Raw genomic sequence first — 9,570 nt, 5'->3', positions numbered from 1 at the left:
AGCATTTCGGTAGCCAACAGCTTACAGAGGGATAGAGTCAACCTCTTAGCTTTGTCATGGGTCGGAGGAAGTGGCCTTTTATTTGACCACATCTGAGGGACAGAGATCTGGCTGCTGTGTGTAGACGGTGTTGAGTAGGGTGTCCCTGGAAAAATGCAGGTTTGTGAGGAAAGTGCAGGCGGAGACATGATGTTGCCTTCATCCAACGTTGGTGCTATCGATGTCTGAGAGAGCTGTACACACTCACTTGTTTCCCCTTCCAAACCAACTGACGACCTTACAAGCAAACTGCCTGTTGCGGTTACAGTGGTGGAAGTTTGGCGTGGAAAAACAGGTGTGACAGCTGTCCCCACAGTCCTAGAAGATGAAGAGCGCGCGGATGCACTGGAAGGGGCGGGCGGTGGATGGTTCGCTCTTGCAGCATTGCAGCACAGTGAGCTTCCCACCGGGACCTATGATATTTATTCATGTGACGATTCATGGAAGAAGTTGTCAAACTGCTGAGGTTTTGACCTCTACTAAGAGAATCATGACAAATTTTACATATCACATGATTTGGGCGATCTTTTTCTATGTCAAAAAAGGACCAGGCTAGGCAAGGCTTAGAGGCCATGCGACCTGTTGATCCACCCCGAATAATGCTCATAGGCAGAGTGGTGGCTGAGGATGCAGTTGTAGACGTGCTACCAGTGCTCCGACTCTGTCCAGGAAGGCGCAAGGTAACTTCGTCGTCGGTTGCATCCTCCTCCACCGCCTCTGTTGACCTCCTCGAGTGCCTGACTGGGGGTTGACAGTAGGTGGGATCTAGAACTTCATCATCAATTGTTGTGTTTGCACTCCCCTCCCCCTCAGACCGAGCCTCTTCTTGCCCTGACCGAATATTTAAGTTGTCATCCCAATCGGGTATCTGCGTCTCATCTTCATCAGTATGTTCCTCATTGTCTATAACCACAGGTGTTACAGTTTGTGACAAAGGGTCAACATTATGCTCAGAAACTTGGTCCTCACGGCCTGAATCAGAGTCACAAAGGTTCTGGGCATCACTGCAGACCATTTCCTGTTCTGTACTCACTGTAGCTTGGGAGCAGACCTCTGATTCCCAGGCTATAGTGTGACTGAACAGCTCTGCAGACTCAGCCATCTCAGTTCCACCATACTGTGCAGGGCTGATGGAGACTTCAGAGCTGGGAGAAATCAAGTGTGATTGGGATGACAACTCAGAGGACTGGTGTTTTTTGGATGCGGTACTTGAAGTGGCTGAGAGGGCACTTGTTGGACCACTTGAGATCCATTCAAGCATTTTCCTTTTTTGCCCATCATCTACCTTTCTTCCTGTTGTTCGTGTCCGTAAAAAAGGGAGCACATCGGATTGTCCACGGTAAGTAGTAGACATCTTACTTTTGCTGGTAGATGGTCTATCTTCAGCAGATGATAATGGAGCTTTGCCACTTTCCCCACAGACAAAACCTTTTTTGCCTTTTCCACCACGCCTCTTCCCCTTTCCACCAGCATCTGTCATTTTGCCACTCATGTTGATTGCGACAAGATTGTGGACTGAAAATGTGGTAGTAAAAATTGAGAGGTGGTGAAGATTGCAGTGGTGGTCTAGCTTTATTAACAGCAGAATAATAAAGAATAAATATCCCTGACAATGCAACTTAGTTATAATGAGTTGGAGTGTGCAACGCAGGCAGATGCGCTCTGCAAATGTCTTGGCACTAGTGGGACTATAGCAAAGTCCAATAGCCACGTATAGGATGCCACTAGGTACACTGAGTGTTTGCTAGTATAATGGCTAAGTTAAAATTAGTTGGAGTGTGCAACGCAGGCAGATGCGCTCTGCAAATGTCTTGGCACTAGTGGGACTATAGCAAAGTCCAATAGCCACGTATAGGATGCCACTAGGTACACTGAGTGTTTGCTAGTATAATGGCTTACTTATAATTAGTTGGAGTGTGCAACGCAGGCAGATGCGCTCTGCAAATGTCTTGGCACTAGTGGGACTATAGCAAAGTCCAATAGCCACGTATAGGATGCCACTAGGTACACTGAGTGTTTGCTAGTATAATGGCTTACTTATAATTAGTTGGAGTGTGCAACGCAGGCAGATGCGCTCTGCAAATGTCTTGGCACTAGTGGGACTATAGCAAAGTCCAATAGCCACAGATAGGATGCCACTAGGTACACTGAGTATTTGCTAGTATAATGGCTTACTTATAATTAGTTGGAGTGTGCAACGCAGGCAGATGCGCTCTGCAAATGTCTTGGCACTAGTGGGACTATAGCAAGGTCCAATAGCCACGTATAGGATGCCACTAGGTACACTGAGTGTTTGCTAGTATAATGGCTTACTTATAATTAGTTGGAGTGTGCAACGCAGGCAGATGCGCTCTGCAAATGTCTTGGCACTAGTGGGACTATAGCAAAGTCCAATAGCCACGTATAGGATGCCACTAGGTACACTGAGTGTTTGCTAGTATAATGGCTTACTTATAATTAGTTGGAGTGTGCAACGCAGGCAGATGCGCTCTGCAAATGTCTTGGCACTAGTGGGACTATAGCAAGGTCCAATAGCCACGTATAGGATGCCACTAGGTACACTGAGTGTTTGCTAGTATAATGGCTTACTTATAATTAGTTGGAGTGTGCAACGCAGGCAGATGCGCTCTGCAAATGTCTTGGCACTAGTGGGACTATAGCAAAGTCCAATAGCCACGTATAGGATGCCACTAGGTACACTGAGTGTTTGCTAGTATAATGGCTAAGTTAAAATTAGTTGGAGTGTGCAACGCAGGCAGATGCGCTCTGCAAATGTCTTGGCACTAGTGGGACTATAGCAAAGTCCAATAGCCACGTATAGGATGCCACTAGGTACACTGAGTGTTTGCTAGTAAAATTGCTTAGTTTAAAAAAGTTGGAGTGTGCAATGCAGGCAGACGTGCTCTGCAAATGTCTTTGCACTAGTGGGACTATAGCAAAGTCCAATAGCCACAGATAGGATGCCACTAGGTACACTGAGTTTTTGCTAGTATAATGGCTTACTTATAATTAGTTGGAGTGTGCAACGCAGGCAGATGCGCTCTGCAAATGTCTTGGCACTAGTGGGACTATAGCAAGGTCCAATAGCCACGTATAGGATGCCACTAGGTACACTGAGTGTTTGCTAGTATAATGGCTTACTTATAATTAGTTGGAGTGTGCAACGCAGGCAGATGCGCTCTGCAAATGTCTTGGCACTAGTGGGACTATAGCAAGGTCCAATAGCCACGTATAGGATGCCACTAGGTACACTGAGTGTTTGCTAGTATAATGGCTTACTTATAATTAGTTGGAGTGTGCAACGCAGGCAGATGCGCTCTGCAAATGTCTTGGCACTAGTGGGACTATAGCAAGGTCCAATAGCCACGTATAGGATGCCACTAGGTACACTGAGTGTTTGCTAGTATAATGGCTTACTTATAATTAGTTGGAGTGTGCAACGCAGGCAGATGCGCTCTGCAAATGTCTTGGCACTAGTGGGACTATAGCAAGGTCCAATAGCCACGAATAGGATGCCACTAGGTACACTGAGTGTTTGCTAGTATATATGGCAAAATTATAGATGGAAAGGGAGAAGGGGAGGGGGGGAGAGAGGAGGCTGTAATTGACTACAAGGGTATGAGTTATGAGTGATCATAGGGATAGTGTTACATAAGTGGAAATACCTATGGAGGACCGGATGTGTAAGCGCATACCTTATACAAACCTATAGAGTGCTGATGGGTGAGAGTGTGATGTTAGATATAAGACATCCTATAGTGAATAGTGAGCCGTAATCAAGTGCAACAGGGATATTTCACGTGACTATGGGAACATGGAAGGTAAAGAAAGGGGAGAAAAAACTGTTAGACAAGGTAATCAGACATAATGTAACCAGTTGATCAGACATGACAAACATGACAAATAAAAAACAAGGAAGAATGGAACTCCATACATAGTGGAACCATATATAGTGTGAACACGAAAAAGAACCGGGCGTTAGAAAAAATGTGCACGGCCCAATGAATCAAGTCGGTTCTTCATATTCATGGTTTAAGCCCTTGGGTTCCAACGTGCCCAGAGTATATATCCAGAAAGATTCCCTTTCTTTGAGCTTCCTAATTCTATTGCCTCCTCTGCGTATGGCTGGGACATGTTCGATGACTTGGAATCTTAATTGGGCCACTGTGTGATTATGCGTCACAAAATGGTGTGGGACTGGTAATAGAATCTGCTTACAATGTATTGTTGACTTGTGCTTAGCACAAAAAAAGGGAATCTTTCTGGATATGTACTCTGGACACATTAAAACCCAAGGGCTTAAACCGTGAATATGAAGTACAGACTTGATTCATTGGGCCGTGCACCATGTCACCATGTGTGCAATTGCATTGTCCAATGGCTCACAATGGTTATGCGTTTTCATTGGATGGATAATCGAAGCCATGTTTTTTTCCTTTCTCTTGGGTTTGTTGTGTGAGTAGCCTATAGGATTAAGTTAGTTACCGCAGGCAGTGGATTTAGCTTCCTGTCTTTGGTCCAGTGGTAGATTGATTGTTTGGTCTATGAGCTGTTATGGGTTTTAATCCAGGTGAATGCCCATGGGCTGCCTATAACTGTGTGAAATATGTAGTTTTACTGGGCTGGGATGAGAGAATCCATCGAAGCATGGTGTAGGGATTGTGGTTCCTGTGTGCTAAGAAGAAAGGCTAGCACCAGCCAGAAAGCCCCATTACAGCCAATAATCAACCGCTAGCCGCTGGAACTCGTTGCTCTAGATCATGTCAAACTCTCACCAAGCAGGAATAGATACATTAGCCCACCATCCCACCCAAAGAGCAACTTCTGCTGCGCAGCTGGCTTTCTAGGCAGCAGCGCTATTGTGATGTCAGCGGGGGACATTGTGACAAGCCAGTGTTCCGTCACTTCATGTTGTGCACTGTTCAAACGGAAAATACATCAACAGGCAGACTACAGAAAAGCTTACTGACAAAGGATAGAGAGGGGCTTTCTCAGAGGGCTTTTTACAGTTTGTCTATTCCCAATTAGCCGTTTAAGTATGCTTAATGAAAGTACTAATTCTTTCATAGGCCGCCCATTCTTAGTATTTGACGTTCCTTATATTGCGGTATCAGGCTTCGCAGCAGGTTGCAAAACATTCATCACCCATGACTGTCCCCAATTGGGCTCAGAAGCTAAATGTCTATCATGACCTCTCTTTTTGAAAGTCCAAGAGCAAGCAAACTCTTCCTCCAGGAGAGGGAGCCAACAGATCACTAAAGACATCATCATTGCTCAAAGAAAACACCGAAAAACAATGGAAGCTTTAATTGGAGTGGAATCTGATAGACAGCACCTGATGCCAAGTCTGCATCTTCTAACACCTGCAGTCACTGCAGCAGCTGAATCCAATGTGTCCAAAAGGGATCTATTCTATTCAATTGCAAATGATCTAGATAAGACTGAGAATAAGATACTGCACGGGACATAGCAGAGTTGGTCAAGTTGAGTGGAGATGAGTTTGCTATTTGGCACAGCTTTTGCATCAATAAAGCAAGTAAAAGGTGTGAAAGATAAAAAAAAAGGGTGAAAGTGTGAAAAGTGAATTGGCCAAATTGAGGTGCATATAAAGTTTTTGCTTTCTTTCAATTCACTAATGAGGCTCATTTGAATCAGGTGAATTGAGTTCTGCTTTTGGAAACTCGGTTAAGAAGGGGTGCACCGGTCCTGGAGGTACTGCAATACCAGGTCAATGCGTGGAGTGGACAGAGCAAGATTTTTTCCATCTCCTTGTTCTAAAAATCCATTTAATATATGGTCCCTAGAGAGGGGACGTATCAGATATTAAACTGATAAGAACAGATTTAATTTTTTTTTTTTCTGTTTATCAGTAGGACTTCAAAATAACAAAGGTGATCGCCTCCCGTTGCCTGGGAACCGTCCAGGCACAAGAGGGCTATGTGTCACCAGAAGGCGCACACACTCCCTCAAGGCCGGCAGACGTGCAATCCCAGGCACCTTCCAGTACCGACCAAGGTAGCGTCCTCCGAAACTACACTTGATCTTAGCCAAAAGGCTGAGAAGCTATAACCCGAATTGGTTACGGCCTTGAGTGGCACCCTGGCCTATACCGGACACATCTTAGGGAGAGGGAGACAAACCCACGCCTACAGAAGACATTTTGTCACCCAAGCCAAACCCTTGAAAAGGCTGTTTTGCAGAGCAAAAACAAGGAGAATGGTACTTTTTGCAGCCGCCGCCCACTGCAATGAATCTGAATAACTCCTCCTTTTGGGCACAAGCACCTCCCCTCCCCCTTGCAGTCTTTCCAATTCATGATACAAAAAGACGGACGGACAGGACAGGACAGGACCATCTGCCTGACTTTCCGTCACTGCCACCCTTTGCCATCCTTGCCCGTAGAAAGCCCTTCCATCATCCCCAAACCCTAATCTTTTCCCTTCCCTTCCCAGCTGCGTCTCACTCCCTTTCATTAGGAAGTGAGCGCAGCCTTTTCTCCGTTCTGCACATGCGCGACGTTAAACACAAATGCGCAGGCGTGCGTTCCATTAGCCTCACTGCATTCCACTCCCATACAGGAAGTGGGCACAGCTATTACTACGGTCGCACATAAAAGAACCCACGGCCACCACTGCACATAGCTGACTCCACCACAGGACACCCACTTCTACACCAACGCAGGTAAGACAGGATCGGCACCTCTATGCTCCCGTTACAATCAGGCTCAGTCACCATGTGATAACGCTCTCAACTCTTTAGTTGCAGGCTCCCCTTGCTTCACCTCCACTGGCTGTGCTGCCATTTCCTCTCCCACCTGGAAGTTATACTTTATTCCACTATTTTCCTGTTTCTCTCTTCCCCCTTTTCCCATAACCTACTTTTATCTGCATTTGTGGGGTATCTATATGCTATTTACATCATAGTTTTATTCATTAATATGGAAGGGAAGAGTGCCCATGAGAGTGTTGAACTGCGGAGAGCAAAAGATTAAGCTGCTCCGATTTGCCACCATTGATAAGCTGTTCTCAGTAGATACACATGCTATCCAAACAGCAGCATCCACCATTGCTTCAGCCCACCCATTCAGTGACAGCTCACCAAGTCAGCCAGAGGAGTGGTGTAAGGAATTACACGTAGGCACTGACTCCACACCTTCACATCACAAGAAGGGGGTCTACAGGCTAGTGCAAGAATACGAGCAAGTCTTCAGCAAACATCCGCTAGACTTTTGAAAAATAAAAGGGGTCAAACACTACATCCCCACAAGTGCACACCCACCCATCAAAGAGAGATATAAGCCAAATCTACCTGCACATTACCAGTGTACCAAGGACATGTTGAGCAACATGAAGGAGGCTGGGGTTATCCGTGACAGTTGTAGCCTCTGGGCAGCTCCGTTGGTCCTGTTAAAGAAGAAGGACAGCACCACTCCCCTGTATTGAGGAATAGCTAGCTGCATTGACAACTGCAAATTATTTTTCTACCCTTGATCTCACTAGTCACTATTGGCAAATGTCCGTTGCTGAGGCAGACCGGAAGAAGACCGCCTTTGCCACCCCGATGGGTCTCTGCGAGTTCAAAAGCATGCCCTTCGAGCTGTGCAATTTGCCAGGAACCTTCCAGAGGCTGATGGAATGCTGCTTGGGACACCGAAACTTTGAAACGGTACTGCTATACCTTTATGATGTTATTGTTTATTCTAACGCAAACAAGATTTTAGGGTGTATAAAAAGGGAGATTAGATCCGATGATCCCAACGTATTGTTACCCCTCTATAAATCACTTGTAAGGCCACATCTGGAATATGGGGTAAAGTCCTGAGCAGGTTGATAACCATTGGTTTGAGCATGGTAGGGTGTAGTACGCATCTTCCTGCATCGGTAAAAGCTGCAGAAGTCCTTGAAGATTTCCGCTTCAAAGGCAGTGCCTTGATCTGTGAGGACTCTCTCTGAGTAGCCATGAGGTCTGCATAAGTGTGCTTGGAAGACCTTCGCTGCAGTATGGGCCATTAGATCTTTGACTTGTACCACAACCATAAATCTCGAGTAGTTGTCTACCATCGTAAGTGCATACGTGAGCTCACCTCGATATTCTGCAACAAAACTCCCTTTTTCGATTTCAGTTTCAGCAAACACTCCTCTTCCTGTAGAAAATATTTATCATTACCTAAGACAGTCATTCTAATGCATGACAATATTAAGGCAATTTAGTTAAAACTTGTTTTAACTCACCTTTAAGGGGATTGATGTATTTCATGGTCAATCCAGGTTTGTCAGTGATGGCACTGACATAATGTATGGCGTCTTTTTCGGGCGTTATCCTTTGCCTTTTCATTGTGAAAATCCAGTTGCCTATATCAAAGCAAATTCTACTACTTGTAAAGTATGCAGAAAATGAAATGTAGAACATATAACATCAACTGCTTAGGAACGCATCATAGGTTAGTACTTAAAAGGATATTGTCATGTTCTAGTCATAATGCAAGCTGGACATTTTTCATGTTACCCTGTAATCGCCGGCCTGTTCTAATGCTCACAAGCCAAGATATAGGCTCAGCTGCTAAGGCTTCCCTCTGCCTTCTGAATGAAAATTGAATATGTCTGGCTCACTGTGTATATAGCAGGTGCTCAGAAAAAATAAGAGTTAATTCAATAGAAATAGCTCTGGCACACTATAGTGATCAATAACGTAAGAAAAGAACTCTTAGAATGCTGAAAATTCTTTATTTGTGCAAAAGGATAATTCATCCAACGTTTCGAGCTTGTTTTTAGGTCTTTATCAAGGATAAAGTTATCTAAGATCATAAAGGGTTACAAAACCATATAAACACGTAATTAGTACATAGTACAACATAACAGTACAATATATTGCTACTTGAGAGTACAATGGGTCAAATGACCATGATGCACATACAAAAAAATTTTCCAAAGCCATAGTGAAAACATTTGTACTGAGGAAAGAAAATTTCCACATGACCTATCTGGAGAAACATTCTGGATCAAACAACCAAAAATAGTCAAGCAGGTAAATACACACCTATATGGATAACAGGATGATATGTGTTCAATTGTATAGCGTCATTGCCATTAAGGTACAAATGGAAAACTTGCAATCCTATATAGTGAAGGAAATGAACACATATCATATCAAAGAACACAGGAACATGGGTGTGAGAAAAACCTCAATGTTTATACTTTGTTCTTTATAATGGTGTGAACATGTATATGTCTCAGTACCTTATGAACTTGAGAATTCTAGTGAGTAGATGATGAAAGCCTATTCCAGAACTGGAATCGGTAAATAATTGTAGGTGGAATCTAAATGAAAAGATGGTACAAGTGTTATCATGACACGTGGGCTATAACACAATGGACCGTGTGACAAAGAAGAAAGGAGAGAAAGAAGAGGAAGAAAATGGAACTACCTGTAACATTACGTGATAGTCACTGGTAAGTATCACTTGACAATTCAGGTGAAAAAGGATTCCTTTATTAAAGGGTTCTCAGTCGCCTCAGGATCATGAAATACTAG

At 44.2% G+C, this 9,570-nt stretch overlaps 1 pseudogene; it reads right to left on the bottom strand.

The window, feature by feature from the left end:
• Positions 1–5,729: 5,729 nt before the first annotated feature.
• On the bottom strand, positions 5,730–5,935 carry LOC142260790 (U2 spliceosomal RNA; annotated as a pseudogene).
• Positions 5,936–9,570: the final 3,635 nt, after the last annotated feature.

This window comes from Anomaloglossus baeobatrachus, unplaced genomic scaffold (genome assembly GCF_048569485.1).
Source record: "Anomaloglossus baeobatrachus isolate aAnoBae1 unplaced genomic scaffold, aAnoBae1.hap1 Scaffold_187, whole genome shotgun sequence".
Lineage (NCBI taxonomy): Eukaryota > Metazoa > Chordata > Amphibia > Anura > Aromobatidae > Anomaloglossus > Anomaloglossus baeobatrachus.
Note: the sequence above shows the minus strand (reverse complement) of the source record. Positions and strands in the feature narration are given on the sequence as shown.